Below are 16,732 nucleotides of genomic sequence, written 5' to 3'. Positions count from 1 at the left end.
GGACACAACATAAATCTTTACATGAATAATTTGTGGGGATATTCACACCAAATAACCTTGAGCTCCATGCTCAAGGTTGGGTGAACCTGCCGTAAGCATGCATCTGCCAGTGACAGCTGAGACTAGAATCTAGATCTCACATTTCAGCTCAGTGATGTTGTACCATGTGTCTCACTTAGGCCAACAGAAAGTTGAGAAATGATGGTCTTTGGACAAACTAAGTGCCTGTGTATTCAAGGATTTGTTGTTTTTATATTTGTGAAACTCTTAGGGACATAGCAGCACAATGACTTTGTAGCTCTGAAGAGGCCAAGTGAATTTCTTTAGTAGGTTAGGGTCTGGGTGGTTATAGCTATACAGATCTTTGTTTTGAGGCAGTCATAATTCTGAGTTGCTTTAGGGAGAGACACACTTATTATAAAGCAGTGAAATCCTGCCTGAGTGTGGCAGTCCCTCTGCATTTTCTGGATGTGCTTTTGGAAAATGTTTCCCTAGGACCTTTAATTTTGTTCCTAAATTTATAACAGAGCCACTTCTCAATGCTCTCTGTTGTTCAGGGTACTTCTGGTGATAAACTTGTTATTGAGTTGTATGGGGAAGCTGAAGACTGCATCCTGCAGGGGATCACTTATTGATTTGTACAAGAATATGTATTGCTGAGGAATCGTGTCTTATTTGGGGCATCAAATGGTCTTTCACTTTAAAATCTGACATTGACAGTACTTTTTCTTTGATTTAAACAGGGTAGCAAATGTTTCTGTAAGCATGAAAAAAGTTAAAGACAACTTCTTAAGGTATTGGCTCTATTTTATTTGCTTTATGAAAAATAAAAAAGGCTATAGTAACATTATATCTATGAGCATGATTAGGCATTTGGCCTGAGCTAGTTATTATAATTTTTTCTCCTTAGAAAAATCTTTTGAGCCCTAAAATTAATTTTCAGTTGAAAATGTTGGAAATATTCAAGGCTTAGAATATACAGTAGCTTCAGATCTGAAGACATTCTCTGAGAAGTGAAATAAAAGGTGTTTTTGTTTTTTGGCATTACAGGTGTTGTTGCACTACTGTGCAAGGCCCTCAACAGGGATGTCATGTAGAACAGAAGAGAAAACAGATATCCACACATTTTTAATTAATAGAATTCAAGATGCAATAGAAATTGAGTAAGAAATTTTGTGATAAAGTCTACTAATGACAAGGGTAGGATTATTTTGGAGGGATAACATTTCTCTTAATTGGTGTCTGATGTTGTTCTCCGTCATCGAGTCTGTTGCGAATGTTCTTCTGTAAGAACTGCTCTTATTTGTGGACTCCACGCACCAAGTTTTGCCCACCTCGTCATTTTTGTTGCTGCCCAGTTGATACCTGAGGGGCTGTTGATACCTGAGGACCTGTCCTTATTCTAGGTGCTGGGGCAACAGTGACACAGCGCAAACTCCTGCTCTTGTTGGCTAGTGTCAAGTACCAAGTAGATAGTGAAGTATGGAAGTGGCTCGAGGGATGTAGAGTGCTGGAGGATTGCAGTTTTAGTTTGATGGTCGTTTGGTTGGCTACAGGGAAGGCCTCAACTAAGGAGCACCCTCTTGGAGGATGTTCTCCTTCCTCCATACCCTGAGGGTGACCACCCTCCTTCATATATGTGTAATATGTCTCTAACTATGTTTTATAAACATTTCATGTATAGTAGGATAACGTTATATATTTTGTGCAGCTTTTTATATTCAACATAATATGTCAAATTCATATTAATATGACTCGTATTAATTGTTGTGATTTTTTTGGCACTGGGGATTGAACCCAGGGGTGCAGTGTCACTGAGCTCCTTCCCCATCCCTGTTGGTTCTGTTTTGAGACAGGTTCTCTCTGAGTTGCCCAGGCTGGCCTTGTCAGTCCTTCTGCCTCAGAGTAGCGGGGATTACAGAGGAGAAAGTGCTTGACTTCACTTTGCATTCCATTGCAAAGCTGTCCTAGAATTGAGGGCTGCCACCCCGGTGGGAAGAGGAGCAAAGGACACTGCCAATGGCATGAGCACCAGAAGGCGGCAGTCACAGCCAGTCAGCGGTCTTCCACAATTCATTCTCACTGTGAAGTGTTTTACTGGTTGATGTATTCTTCTGTTTGTGGCCATTTTGACTGTTGCGGTTGTTGGCACTCAAACAGTGCTGCAGTGGGTAGCCTTGTGTTGCCTGTGCACATGCGCAGGAGTTTCATTGAGGAGTGTGCGCGCAAAGTGTATGTACATGTGTACAGACCTAGAAGTGGAGTCACTGTGTGGTGGGTGTATACACCTTCAACTTTCCTAGACGCCTACTGGGTCAGGTTACGTTCTTAGCACCAGTGTGGTTCTTTGCTCCACAGTTTTGTCAAGGTATTTTTAATTTTGCCAGTCCCAGAGGACGTGAATTGTTGTGTCATAGGGGGTTTTTAGCTGTATTTTCTTTATTATTAAATAGACTAAGCAACTCTTCATGTGCTTTTCGGTTTTTGTGGGCTTTTTTGTTTGTTTGTTTATTTTTCATTTGGTGTGATTTCGGGGACCCCCGTTTGCCCTTTTGTATGCTTGGCCTTGATCACCCCCATGCACATTACCACCCCTCTCCTCCTTTATGTACTTTTTGAATTGCCAGTTAGTACATTTTGCCCTTTATTATTGGATTGTTTTATCTCATTGATTTGTAGGAATGCTTTGGATTCCAATATTTCCTTGGTTACATGTGTTCTAAAAATTTCCCCAAGTCTGTGGTTTGCCTTTGTTTTCAAATGGACTCTTAATGGAAAAAGTTTTTGATTTTAATACTGTTGGATGTACCATCCTTTCTTTTATGATTGGTGTGTCTTACTGAAGAAATTGTTGTGTTCCCCATGTTCCAAGTTTTCTTACGTTTTTAAGTTTTACTTTTTTTGCACTGTGATTATTAATTGATGGTTATTAATCTACTTGGAATTGAGTTTGTGTAGGGTGTTAGGTGGGGAACTAAAAAAGGTGTAAGTATTTCAGTTTTCTCAGCATGATTTGTCAAGGTTCCCCCCTTTCCTCAACCTTCCTGCAGTGCCAGTTTCGTCATATATTGAGTTCCCATGCACACATGTGTTGTACTTTCTTTTAATGGTAATTTCATATGTCTAGCAATAGATCCAATTTTCCCTTTTGAAGCTGGCACCTTTTTTTACTGTTGTGTTACTGCCTGAGTAGTCCTGACTAAATTAGTGCCCTTAATTACTTTGGATAATAATCATAGGAAGCAGTCTTTTGGTTGCCCACTGTTTGCTAGATCAATATACTTGGTGTTTTAATACACAAATTCATTTGATTTTCACCATAGTACTGAGTTAGCTGTTTGATTCTCCGTTTAGCCACATTCCCAGCTAAACTGGGATAGTGAACGGAGAATCAAACAGCTAACTCAGTACTCAGTTTAGCTAAACTGGGGTAGTGAACCCAGGCTGGCTGCTCTAGGCTCTCCACTGCTTCTCATTTGATGAGTTTAAAAGACTTCTCTGACTTGAAGCATTTGAGCAGGAGTGAGAGCAGCCCCAGTCAGCCATAACCTAGATTTGTCCAGTTGCTGATACTGTTAGACTAAGTTAGGCAGAGGCCATAGGGACTCTTCACAGCTCGTTTTTAGAATAATTTAATTGGGTTTTCTAATAGCCAAATTATGAGCCAGCCTGTGTCCATCACTGGATGAGTAGATAAAGAAAATGTGATGTATATACAACATGAAGTTTTATTCATCCATAAGAATGAAATTATGTAATTTTTAGGAAAACGGATAGAACTTTAGAGCATTATTAATGAGATAAATGAAACCGAGAAAGCCAAGGGTCGTATTTTTTCTCTCACGCAGGGGAGCTATAGAGAAAAGATTGGGGGAAGTGTTTTACTGCACGAATAGGCCGTGGTTGATGGGGGGTAGGGTCTCATGAAATCAGAAGGGAGATCAGTAGAGTAAAGGGAAGGAACGAGGAGAAGAAGGGGAGGGAAAGGAGAGGTTCTGGGGAGCCAAATTGGTATATCGTATGCACGTGCATAAATCTTACTGTTACTTGTAATTTTAAAGACAGGGAGAAGATTTTAGTAAGCTTTCTAAAATGGTCATCATGTCAGAGCATGTGAAGAAAATATGGGAAATGATTTTGTGTTTTGGAAAATGTTGTATTTTGGGGTTTATGGACTTTTCATGGGTGCACTAGAACCAGACTCCTATGTGCAGACAGTGGTAACAATGACCATGAACTTTATAAGTTGGGGATATGTGCTTTGAGTGGTTTTGTTTTGTTTTTAAAGTAAGATATAGGAATGGGTATGACTGTGGAGTTACCTGGGAGCCCACTGGGCTTATCTTGCCTCCTTGTTCTCTGGCCCAGTCCTTCTAAGCATTCTCCCTTGAGGCTAGCCAGCTTTCCCTGCACTTGTTGTCTGTTCCAGCTTTTGAAATTCATACTCAACCTAGAATTTGGTTGTTTGATATAGCACTTTTATTATTTTTTCTGATTGCTTTGGAAATAAGTCTTTTGTTCCTAGGACAGGGATAGTATGGGGGTTGCTTTTTTAATGTGGTGTGGTTTGCTTGGGTTGGGTTGGGTTGTTTTGTTTCTGTTATTGTGATACTGGGGCTCGAACCCTGTGCTTTGTACATAATGGGCAGGTGCTGTACCACTGAGCTACACTGCCAACCTGGTATAATTTTTTTTTAAATAACTAACATTTTTAAATATATATATATATATTTATTTATTTATTTTAGTTTTAGGTGGACACAGTATCTTTATTTTGTTTTTATGTGGTGCTGAGAATCGAACCCAGTGCCTCGCTCATGCTAGGCGAGCGTGCTACCACTTGAGCCACATCCCCAGCCCTGGGATAATTTTTTTAATACTTAACTTTTAATCATCTCTGCTGTTTCTTAGCTCATAGAATAGCCAATGAGAGTGCTGATGCTTGCTTAGTAAATGTCAACTTTTAATGTGGCTCAGTGAGGAAGACCAGGGTGATAATGGCAAATTTTTTTTTGACCTAAGATTTTTGACCGTATTATTCAAGCACATACTTTTTACAAAGAGCTGCAAGAAATAAAAGGTGAATCAGAAACAAGTTCTGCCTTCGAATGGAATATGTTCTTAGAACAGTTTGTAACGGTTGTTTGCCCTTGTATGTACATGCCCCATCTTAGTTTTGCAAAAAGAGGGCGTTAGAGGTTGTTTGCAAGGTTATTGGGGAGATCAGATATATAAGGAAAGAGTCATTCAAGATTTAATGTGGTGAATTTCAAAGCCCCAGAGATTTGAGAGCACATTTTGTACTTGAGGTAAGCTGGGGAAAAGTTCTGAGAATGGTGGTAGCAACTGAGCTGGGCCCTAAGAGGGGAATGGTGGCTTTTGACAGGGGACTTCTGAGTGGAGGGTGGGATTGCATTTCAAAAGGAAGAAACAATCTGAAGCAAGGTCTGATAAAAGGAGAAAAACTGGCTATAATGGGAGCAAAGGTAGTTTCCATTTGGCTGGAATTTAGGCGAATACAAGTAAGTTGAGGCCAGTTTGTGTAGGGTCTTAAATATCAGGCTGAGGTGTTTGGACTTAATTCAGTGGACAGTGGGGAGCCGCTGAAGTTTTTTGAGTAATATAATCTGAGCCATGCTTTTGGAAGGTTGATCTGGTATCATGTCAGTAATGAAGTAACAAAAAAATGAAAGTATTTTCCATTGTTGGATTACTTTTGCTTTCTGTGTAAGCAGCTAAAATAATGTGAACTTAATTTAGTTATCAAATAACACTAAGAATCTTCACTAATGAGTATGTATGAAAAAATCATTTATGTTTTCATATCCAACTAGTCTGAAAATTAGTTGAGGCTTTATTCACCTGTTGGTTCTAGTTCTAATTTTTGCATTCATACTCTTCTTGTGAATTATACACCACAGATAATCTTCCAAAAATATGGTTTCTTCTGAATGTTGTATTGTACTGCTGGAAAAGCCTTAAATACTGTTCTTTTTGACTGCTAAATAAAATCCAGGTATTATAACCCAGCAAAGAAGGCCCCTCCGTGTTCGTTTCTCCTGCTCACACAGATTGTTAGTAAGATTGCTTGTGATTTTCCACTTCTCTGTCTCATGTACTTTATAGCTCTTGTGACCATCACAGATGCAGAGAGGGGAAAAACATTGTGTGACAAGAGCAGATTCTGGCAGAGCAAGTACAAAAGTTCTGTCATTGTTCAAGTATCTTTTGTACTTGCTGTGTACCAGGTATTGTGCCAGATCAGGGGGATACGTAGGGCCTACAGTCTAAAGAGAGAAACATTATCAAGGAATAGTGCTTTGGAGCCCTTTGAGAGAGTATAATGGGGGAAGGAGTGAAGCTCATTTGGAATGGCTTGTCAGGAGGGTCTTGTGGAGGAAGTGAATTTTAAACTCAGAATTGAGATTCAAGATCATGCTGGCAAGGCAAAGAGCAGAGCGAACAGTGTTTTTCCAGGCCCCTCAGGGGGAAGAGAATTCGGGAGTATTTGATGACCTGGAAGATCATTGTGGCCAGAATGTATTTTGATTACTGGGGAGTAAAATGAAGCTAGAAGAGTAAGAGGTCAGATCATAATAACCTTTAGACCATATTGGATTTTGCATTTTACATAAAGTACACTGGGAAAAAAAATGGCATTGGAGGGCTTTTGAATTGAAGATCGACACAATCCAACATAAATCATAGACTGACAGTCTAACCACTTACCGTCATCTCCACTATGCCTTCCTGAGTCTAAATCTATGAGTTAACTAGTCCCTGCTTCCACCCTTGCAGCCCTGCAGCCTATTCTCAACATAGCTCTGTTTTATTTGAAAATGTTTGAGCATGGCTCCCTTCTCTTTCTGATCTTCTATGGATTTCCCATTTCATTCAGAGTAAAAGTCAGAAGTATGCTCTCCCCTCAGGCACTTGTTTATGTTTTACCTGGGATGGTTTTTCTGTAAATATACATGTGTTTCACTTCTAACCTCCTTCTGGCCTTTATACAACTGGGGAATCCATCCCTGGCTGCTGTTTAACACCACACCCCACCTCTACCTATCTTTTCCTACTTCCTTTTTCACCGAAATGCTTACTGCCCTCTGCTGTAACACTTTATTCTAGAACATAAGTTTCACTAAGTAAAGGATTTTGTCAGAGTTGTGTGTGTTCATGTAGCGTGCTGCATATTACAGGCAGTCAGTAAATATTAGTTGAGTGAATTACTGTACTAATAGAGTATGGCTTGGCAGTCTAGGATGTAAGCTGGGAGACAAAAGGTTCTGGATCTAGAGGAAAGATGATGGTGGAGGATTCAAGGTGTATATTGGAGATGGATTCAACAGGATCGTTCATAATAACAACTCAGGTTTTTGCACAGATTCAGTGTTTCTTACACTAAATTGCTGGGAAACATCAGTGTTAGCTAGTAATTAGTCATCATTTGGTTTGTGTCTATTGGATGTTGCTGTGTTCTCTGATGGCTCCAGAGCATGGTGAAGGCTAGTAAGAAGTTGATACTATTTTAACTATTTAAAATATTGAGATCTTAATCTTTATTTATTTTTTAAAATGTGGTGCTGGGGATCAAACTCAGGGCCTCATGTATGCTAGACAAGAGCTCTCCCACCCTTGTACACTTTTAAAGTGGAGCATAGTATGTAGTTGTAAAATGTGTGTGATGGTTAATTTAAGCACCCTAGGGTTGTGGGTCTCAACTGGGCATGAACTTGCCTATCCCACCCCTTTGCTCCCCAGGGAACATTTGGCAACATCTGGAGACATTTTTTGTTGTCACAAATTGTATATTGATGCTAGTGGCACCTGGTGATTAGATGCTTAATACCCTAAGTGTACAAGTTAGCCCTCCTCCCTTCCCCCAACAGAATCATCTGATCCAAAATGTCAGTAGTGCTGAGTCGAGAAACCATGTTTTAGGAATTAAATTCTGGCTTCATCTTAGGTCAGTGCTAAATCATGATGCTGCAATCCATAGACTTGCACGGTGTCTAGATAACAAGAAATTATATGCCTGGTCTTCCTTAACTTTTACAAACATACCATAACTGATCCACTGTTGTGTACATGCACATAAATCCACTTGAAAGCTCTACTTTCAGAATGTGGGAAGGTGTTCATTCATAGGGTCTGGCTGTCTTGACAGTTGTCTTTGGGTCTCGCAGCAGATTTTCTGTCTCTTCTTTGTGCAACACTGTCTGCTGAGGGTGGATTTTTGTTCTCTGAAAGCATTGTGATGAGTAAGTGATTGGGAAATAATTCCAGGATGAAATTGAAATATGACTGCCAAATAATACTTGGTTGTAAAGGTAGTTTAAAATTATTACTTCCTTTACAAAGTGTTTTTTTTTTCAGTACATATTGAGAATAAGTGTCATTCTCGGTTTCAAAGAAAATTTATGTAGATGTTCTATAATGATTTATCAGATGTCACTGTTTAAAAAAGATTGCTGTTGTCTTGGGTCTGGGGAAACACTCTTGCATCATTATTAGGAAGTTAGATGGCACAACTTTTGAAGAACATTTATATATTAAATTTTAAATATTTTCCCCTCTCACTTAGGAATTCTTCCCCTAGCTATTTGTTGACAGAAACATTTACACCAGTAAGAAAAGATACACCTACAGTGCTCTTTCTAGAAGCTTTGTTTATAAAGCGGAAAAAGTAGAAATAATTCAGTACCTCCAAGAGCACTTTGGTTACAAGCAATGCTGTGTACTCCCCCAAATTGAAGTGTTTGTATACTGATAGAAAAGAAAAGAAAATATATTAAATGGGTGAAAATGAAGTTCCAAGAAGAAAAAGGGCCACAAAAGCTAATATGCGTATTATAAAACACAAAATCACACACGTAAAACATGCGTAAAAGAGAGACCTGGAGAAATGCCAAGTCAGTGGAGTAGGGCAAATGTCCATATTTCACACTTGGTTGATTGTTTTATGATGAGTGTGTGTTTAAAGCCATGGGTCAGTCACTTACTTTACAGCCAAATGTTTGAAAAAAATTGTTTTGAAACAGCCTTTTGTATTAATACATAACAGCTAATAATAACTTTTCCGTGGATCTTTTATTTATATGCTTGAATACTTAAAGGTGGCCTGAGATTCCTAGGGCTTTGTCTTCCATCAGAAGTTATTTGATTTTTTTTTTTTTTTTTTGAATTCTTGACTTCAAAGTCCTTACAGTTTAATTAATTTGTCTTAAATCTTGGGCTTTGAAATGTATTGTAGCATGCATGCCTGTATTCATCCTGCAGGTGGCGCAGGTGGTTTCACGGTGTTTCTTCTGTCTCTTGATCACTTGTTAAAATTCCCCTAAGCTAGGAAATCATTTATTTACTGGTTCTGTAGTAGAATGCTTATCATTCATGTAGCTGTTGAAAAGTAAAACTGTTTTATTACTAATATTTCAAAAGCACACTAGCAGAAAAAATACATCAAGTTCTCAGTACATAATAATGTTTTTATATTTGTTATCATCTCTGGGAAAACTTAATCTATTTTAACACTGAATTATACTTTCCAACTCCTTTAAAATTCCAAAACTTCATCAAAACTGGCAGTAGAACTGATTTTTTCCATTGGATTCTGTTTGAAGTGCTTCCTTTTCCCTTCTCTTTGTGTGTCTGACTTCCCCCTTCTCACTTCCTTTCTCTCAGTCTGTCAAGTTCAAGAGCAGCTCAGATGCCATGAATTAAGTGAAGCACAAAAGGGGAAAAGGAGACCCTTTTGAAGAACAAAGGCCTCCCATTGGGCTGCCGTGTTCTTTTTTGACCAAAAGCGCACCCTGCGTGGTTTCCATTGTTGTCCACATGCCCTGCACATAAGGTAAATACAGCAGATCCTCATTACCTCACGTTTTCCTCCTCTTCCTCCAGTGCCACACACATCCAGTGAAGCTCTAGGTCTTTGATGTTTTTAGGCATTCTTATACAGTTGCTTTAACTCCTGTAAAAAAACAACAGGGTAGATATGGAAGTGGAGAGCAGCGCATACTAAGTTAAATCCTCCAAGGAGGGAAATTAGCTGTTAGAGAAACTGTAACCCAAGAATGCAAGGCAGGTGGAAGAAGCTGGAGACTCTGCTGCTGTGATTATGCTCTGTGCCTTTTTTTTTTTTTTTTAACCCCCTCTCTTTGTAGTTGTAGATGGATAGCATGCCTTTATTTTATTTATTTTTATGTGGTACTAAGGATCGAACCCAGTGCCTCACACATGCTAGGCAAGTGCTCCACCACTGAGCCACAACCCCAGGCCAGAAAGAGCTTCTTACTTCCCATAAATGTGGAGTAGCTGATGACTGGAGGTTTAGACTGTGATTTTGCTTATTTTTATTCTTTCAATCAATAAGTGGCTTGTAATAGGTTGGGAGTGGCAAAGAGATGGAAAGAGTAAGTAATAAGAAGAGAAGAAACATTTTTAAAGTGTTATTTTAAAATCAAAAAGACTTTCAATATACTACAGAACAAGAGTTGAATTTCTGGCATCAGGTGTCTTTTTTTTTTAATCTAATATTGAACTAGTGGTGGGCAATACATGACTTAATATTCAATGACCATCTTGAATGCTTCCTGAGCCCTGATCTGCCCTTTTAGGATTATAGAGTTCTATAATGATATTCAGTGAGGGTTAAAAGAACAATCATTAAAGAATCAATGAGATAATTCCTTGCAGAAAGTGTAGTAGTAACAGTTTATTTTGAAAATTCCATATTCTTATTCTTCTTCCCTACGTGGCATTCAAATAAAAATATGTAGCACATTTGACTTTTTTTTTTTGTAATTTTAAGGATTTCTTTTAACATTGAATGTTTTGACTTCTCATGAACCCTGAAAGTTGCTTATTAGGAGCCATTCCTCGGTTTCATGGTTTTGGGGCTACAGTAGCCTGCAAGAATCCTTTGGTTTGTACACTTGGCAGCATAACAAAAGACAGAGCTTCTTGTTTTGTAGTGTGTAGGAAATTGCCATTCCTGTGGTCTGTGCAAGATGTTGTAAAGATATGACCAGGAGTCTCAGGAGACAGACAAGCTTGGGGTTCTGGTCTTTTCTGCTTTTGCTTTTGCTCAGATGTTGGCCTGTTTTTCTGGTTTTGCTCCTTGGGATGGCATCTGATAATAGGAGAATTCGCCATTAGGTTGAAATAGCCAGAAACAGTTTTAATACAGGTGCATTTTAACTCTTGCTTTACAGATGGGACAGTTGCAGAGTGACAACTGTGCTCCCCGCCCACCCCAACACCACCACAAAAAAAGCAGCCTAGGTTTTCCTAAGACTAGGATTGTTTACCATTAATACGTTTGCTTTCTATGTTCTTGTATTTGCTTAGGAAAACAATGCTTTTTCTAGTGAATTGTTTTATTTTTTCTGCAAAATGCCAACATAGTGAATATTACTCCCCTTCCCACCCTTTTTTTGTCTGATAATATCTAACTCTGCTTCCTTGAGTATATTACCACTCAATAGGATTTTGAGAACTCAAACGATGGAACTCAAGCTAACTCCCTGTTCTAAGTCTTCTTTAGAGCATGGGAGATAAACAGAAGAATAGTTTGGAAAAGTTTAAGTACTTAGATTTACACAGGCAAATTTTGTTCCATTTGAGCTGTATATGTTGAGATGTAGAGTCTTTCTTAAAAAGTATTAGGACTTCCCAAATTTATAACCTGGCATTTTTTGTTTTTGTTTTTGTTTTTGGTGCTGGGAATTGAACTCAGGGGCACTCAACCACTGAGCCACATCCCCAGCCCTATTTTGCATTTTATTTAGAGACAGAGTCTCACTGAGTTGCTTAGCACCTTGCTGTTGCTGAGGTTGGCTTTGAACTCGTGATCCTCTTGTCTCAGCCTCCCCAGCTGCTGGGATTACAGGCGTGCACCACCATGCCTGGCATAACTTGGGCATTTTAAGATGCAGAAAGAAGTCGCATCTGGGCTTGTTATTTAGGACGTGGCTTCTCTTTCTCTTGGTCTCTGGCCTGTATCTGCTATGCTTCACTGTCCTGCTGAGAAGTGGGGCAGTTGTTGGGAAGACACCTGGAAGCACTCCTGGGCTTCTGCATCAAAACCTGGTGTAACCTCATTAGCATTTCTGACTTGCCAGGTTGGGGGAGCAGTGTATGGATAAGGATTTGAATTTGCAGTCCATTTTTTCTGATTCTTCCTTCTTCCTCCCTTTAATTGGCTTTACATGCTTAACACTGTAAACTAGAGATTCAGAAATGTTAGAATGAAAGAAATGATGGGGTGTGGCAAAGGTAGAACAGTCAGTTAAAGGTTAGTGTTTTAATTTTCCTTGCCTTCCTTCACCTCCTAAATAACCAAGCCTGAACCAGCAGTATGTTGTTTGTGATCTGTTTCTACACGAAAAAGCAAAGATATTAAGCTCCTGATTTATTCTCAGTGACCACCAGCTGCTAACTAAATATGTAACCTCCCCTCGGCTAGATTTTCTCATTTCTTATGATATGGGGCACTAAAAAGGTTGATAATTCCCTGACTTCCTTATGGCTTCTTTACCCACTTTATAAGGCTTATTTTATGTTGAGCTTTTTTTTTGACTACTTTGCATTAGTTGTGTACCTTTTTCTTCAATTATAATCTCTAGCATGTAACATTTTACTGTTAATCCATTGCTTTTAAGTGCCCCCCCCCCCCCCCGTTGCTTTAGGTAAGGTTTAGGAGCTTAATGTAGTGTTTGTGGTCAGAGACTGGAACACTGAAAAATCTGTGTGACCACACACCTAATAGCAGAAATCAGTTGGGTTATTTTAAATAATTCCTTTTCCTAATTTCTTCCTTTCCTCTCCTTTTTTTTCCTTCTAGGTCTTTGTGGAATTCACTCTTTCTGATAAATTTGTGTAGGAGAGAGATATGATGCTATTCAAGAGGCAAGTTTCATTTTAAACAGGAAGTCACCCATTCATTCTGTGCCACTGTCTTTGTTTCTGATGAGTTTGCTGTGTCTGTATTCTGCCCTGGAAACCAGAAGTCTACCCACTACTCTGCATTTTGACCCAGTCAGTACCTTTGGTAGGCTGGAGTCTCTTTGGGTCCAAAGGGTTGGGAGTTTAGTACTTATGTTGTCCTTTGTTGATATATTCCATTTTCTGGACAAACCATGACTTACCATAAAGTTATGCTTTCTTACAACTCTAGTTCTTTAAAGAATTCTGGTCACTTTTTATAATGCTTCCATCTTTATCCTCCTGCTTTCCTTTACAGTCCTTTCCTGATTTCCACCTGGGGCACCCTTCCAATCATGCATGTCCTGACTTTAGTTGAATTATGATGAGACCATTAGAAACACATACTTTGTGGCTTATTTTAAATCTTCATTGTGGCTATAAATTATATTATTCTAAGACCCAATGGCCATGAAATCTCCCTACTCACTTTTTTCCCCCCCAACATTTGGAAGATGGGGCTGAATACTATTTCTGATTCAACTGTTCCAATTTTTCCATTCCCATTTTAAAATGTAAGTGTTGCCTGAGCCTAACTGTGCCAATAGGGTTACAGGATCTTTATTATTATTTTTTTGATTATTTTAAGACATCGATGGACATTTATTCATTTGTTTATATGCAGTGCTGAGAATCGAACCCAGTGTCTCACACATGCTAAGCAAGTGCTCTACCATTGAGCCACAACCCCAGCCTAAGATCTTTAGATTTGAGTCACCTGGCAGAGCTCTGAAAGTTTAGGACAAGAACATCTTTCTTAAATTCTTTTATAGGAATGGTGGGTTTAAATTCTGTCATTTCCTTTCCTCCACAAAGAAAGGATGGAATTAAGAATAATGTTGGTTAGCTGGGAATGGTGGTGCATACCTGTAATCCCATCTACTTGAGAGGCTGAAGCAGGAGGATCTCAAGTTGCCTCAGCAAATTAATTAAAAAAAAAAAAAAGACTGGGGGGAGGCTGGGGTTGTAGCTCAGTGGTAGAGCGCTTGCCTAGCATGTGCGAGGTACTGAGTTCGATCCTTAGCACCACATAAAAATAAATAAAGATATTGTGTCCAACTACTACTACAACAACAACAAATTTAAAAAAATAATAAAAAGGACTGGGAACATAGGTTAGTTGGTGGAGTGCTTGCCTAACATGTGTGAGGCTCAATTTCATTCTCAGCATTATAAAAATGATGATGGCGGTTGGTTAAATAACACACGAAGAACTATTAAACCCTGAGAAAGACTGATTTGGGAAACACGACTTATGTCTTCTGTTCTGAATTCCTGTACAAGAAAACCTTATTGCCCTACAAGTGGTCAGCAGGGACTGCTTTAGATGAATCCTATTTAGCAACTTAAGATTTTATAACAGATGGTGGTTTGGCCACATAACATCCAGAAATCAGTGATATAGGAGCAGAGAATTTCTCTTACAATAGAGAACTAATCTTACATGAGAAGAGTTCAGTTTTTCAGGAAATTCTTTTCTGTTGGAACCATTGACATACTGTGTGAAAGAAACCATTTAAGTCTTCTATGCAAGTAAAGACATTTTACCACTACCACTACCCCGACAATGTTGAGGGCCACGGCCGAATCGGGATGACGCATGGCATTTTTGCCAGAAGTAGTGGTTGAGAGGTGACGCCAGCGAGCCATTAAGATGATGACTTTTGAGTTCTCGCAGAGTTCCCATTGAGTTCCAGTTGAGCTCTTGCGGGGATTCCTGAAGAGTTCCCATTGGTTGGGGAGGTGCCAGAGGAGGGATTTTCTGGTTGGTGGTTCCTGGAGGAGCCGCGTGGCGTTCGGGAGCGTTCCCGGAGAGCGTGTGGAGTGTGCTGGTGGAGTTCAGAAATAAAGTTTGTTCCTGCTTGAGTGGCACGTGATTTGTGCCCAGTCAGACTGTGGCACGACAAATATGTATATCAAGTATTAAAACTGAGAACAGAAAGAACAGAAAATATTCAGGAAAAAGCAAAATGTTTGAAACACTACATGGTACTCCATTAACGTGTAGTATTTTTTTAATAACAGTTAAAAATAAATTGAATTCAAATTTTTAAAAAATGAGATGTTTTTGGTTCTGCTTTGTAATCCAGTAAAGGATGGAAAAGTAAAGGCAGAAATCAGTAAAGAATGGAGAGGGGTGAGGCTGCATAGTTAGAACACACGTCACTCTTCACTCTTTATTGTTAGATTCCATAGAGGAGAAGGAAAGAGTGCCCAGGAAGGAAGTGTGGACCAGAATAAGGAGGGGAGAACAGGGCTTGTCCCGTTCTGCTCTGGGAGCTGTGAAATGGCTTAGTGTTCTTAGGTAGATTCTTACTAATAGAAATCCAAAGGGCATGGTTCAGACAGTCTCTTTTTGAAACTGTCCTCTCATTGGAAATGGTGACCTCATGCTCTCTTAGCTTCCTTTCACCCCTCTAGTAACTCCTTTGTTCTCCTAGGTTGGCCCACATTCAGTGACTCAGGAGGCTGAGGCATGAGGATCACAAGCTCAGACCAGCCTCAGTAATTTAGCAAGATCTTTTCTCAAAATAAAAGGTCTGGGGATGTAGCTTAGTGATTAAGTATTAAGTGCTCTGGGTTCAATTACCAGTAAGGGGCGGGGAGAAAGAAAAAAGAAAGATGTTGACATGGAAGGCTCAGTTGTAGACCTGCATTTCTTTTCATTCTACAACGTAGCATTCATACCCATCCCTGTGGCCTCCTTGTTCACTGATGCAACTGCCTGGATAGTCCTGTGTCCTGCATTCCACCAATAACATTTCAGTTGTGAGTCATTCCTCTGCCCTCTCCCTCAGAGGTTCCCAAGTCTGTGTCCTCTGCTGTCCTAGTCTAAATGATCATCTTCCTCTTGGAGCACAGTAGCAACCCTCATAACCTTCCTTTAATTTCTTTCTCACTGAAGCTCTGCTAGTACATTTGTAGAAAGTATAAACTTCATCGTGTTTTTCTCCTAATTAAAGTTATTTCCCGCTGCCTTTAGGCTAAGGAATATACTCCCCAGGCCTGCTGCTCCGCCCTCCCCTCCTCTGCCCCTGCCCCTCCTCTGCCCCTGCCCCTCCTCTGCCCCGTCTGCCCTGGAGCCCCTTAGGTCTTTGTTCACATTCTCATAGCTGCTGTGCTCCGACCCTCCATATCTCTTTGCCTAGCCTATTCCCATTTATTCTTCACATCTCTACACAAAGATGGTTTCTTGATGTGTGGTTTCTTTATAGCATTTATCATAATTTGTCATTGTATATTCTGTGATGAGACTTGAGAACTGAAGGGGATGGACCCCTCTGTTTTACTCACTGTTGTATTACCTGCACCTGGCGTAAGGTAGGCCGTTTATAAATAGTGGTTAGATATCCAGAGCCTGTCCTTTCTGTGGACTCAAGGTATCCGTCACTGGTCCATGCGTAGGCATAGCATAATCTTTGTAGGCCTCAAAGGTCATTGTGATGTTTATCCTTTAATACAGGTTTAGGAGATTAGGTAGGCCAGCCAGGTCCTGGGCTGGAGTTGAGTCTGTTCAGATTGTCTGGGAAGCCCATTTTCCTGTTCTTATTTGTCCCCTGCCAGGAAGACAGGTGACTTGTAGGGATTTTGCTCTAGGTTAGTGAACATTCAAGCACCTACAGTGTACCAGGCTTTTGGCAGACTTTATTTGGCTACCCCTGCATTTATCTTTCTATGATAATAGAATTTAAAGTGATTTTAAATGTAGATTTGGTTTTCAATTTTTCTATTTCATATAGGTAATATA

General features: G+C 39.7%; 1 protein-coding gene across 1 annotated transcript in view; it reads left to right on the top strand.

The window, feature by feature from the left end:
* Positions 1-4,810: 4,810 nt before the first annotated feature.
* Pou2f1 (POU class 2 homeobox 1) overlaps positions 4,811-16,732 on the top strand; it is a 112,490-nt gene continuing 100,568 nt past the window's right edge. The window contains exon 1 of the mRNA XM_048810090.1: positions 4,811-9,850. The gene's annotated coding sequence lies outside the window, so the exon portion shown is untranslated. The remainder of the gene's footprint in view (positions 9,851-16,732) is intronic.

The sequence above is a fragment of the Marmota marmota genome, unplaced genomic scaffold (genome assembly GCF_001458135.2).
Source record: "Marmota marmota marmota unplaced genomic scaffold, marMar, whole genome shotgun sequence".
Lineage (NCBI taxonomy): Eukaryota > Metazoa > Chordata > Mammalia > Rodentia > Sciuridae > Marmota > Marmota marmota.
This window is presented reverse-complemented; position numbering and strand designations above follow the sequence as displayed.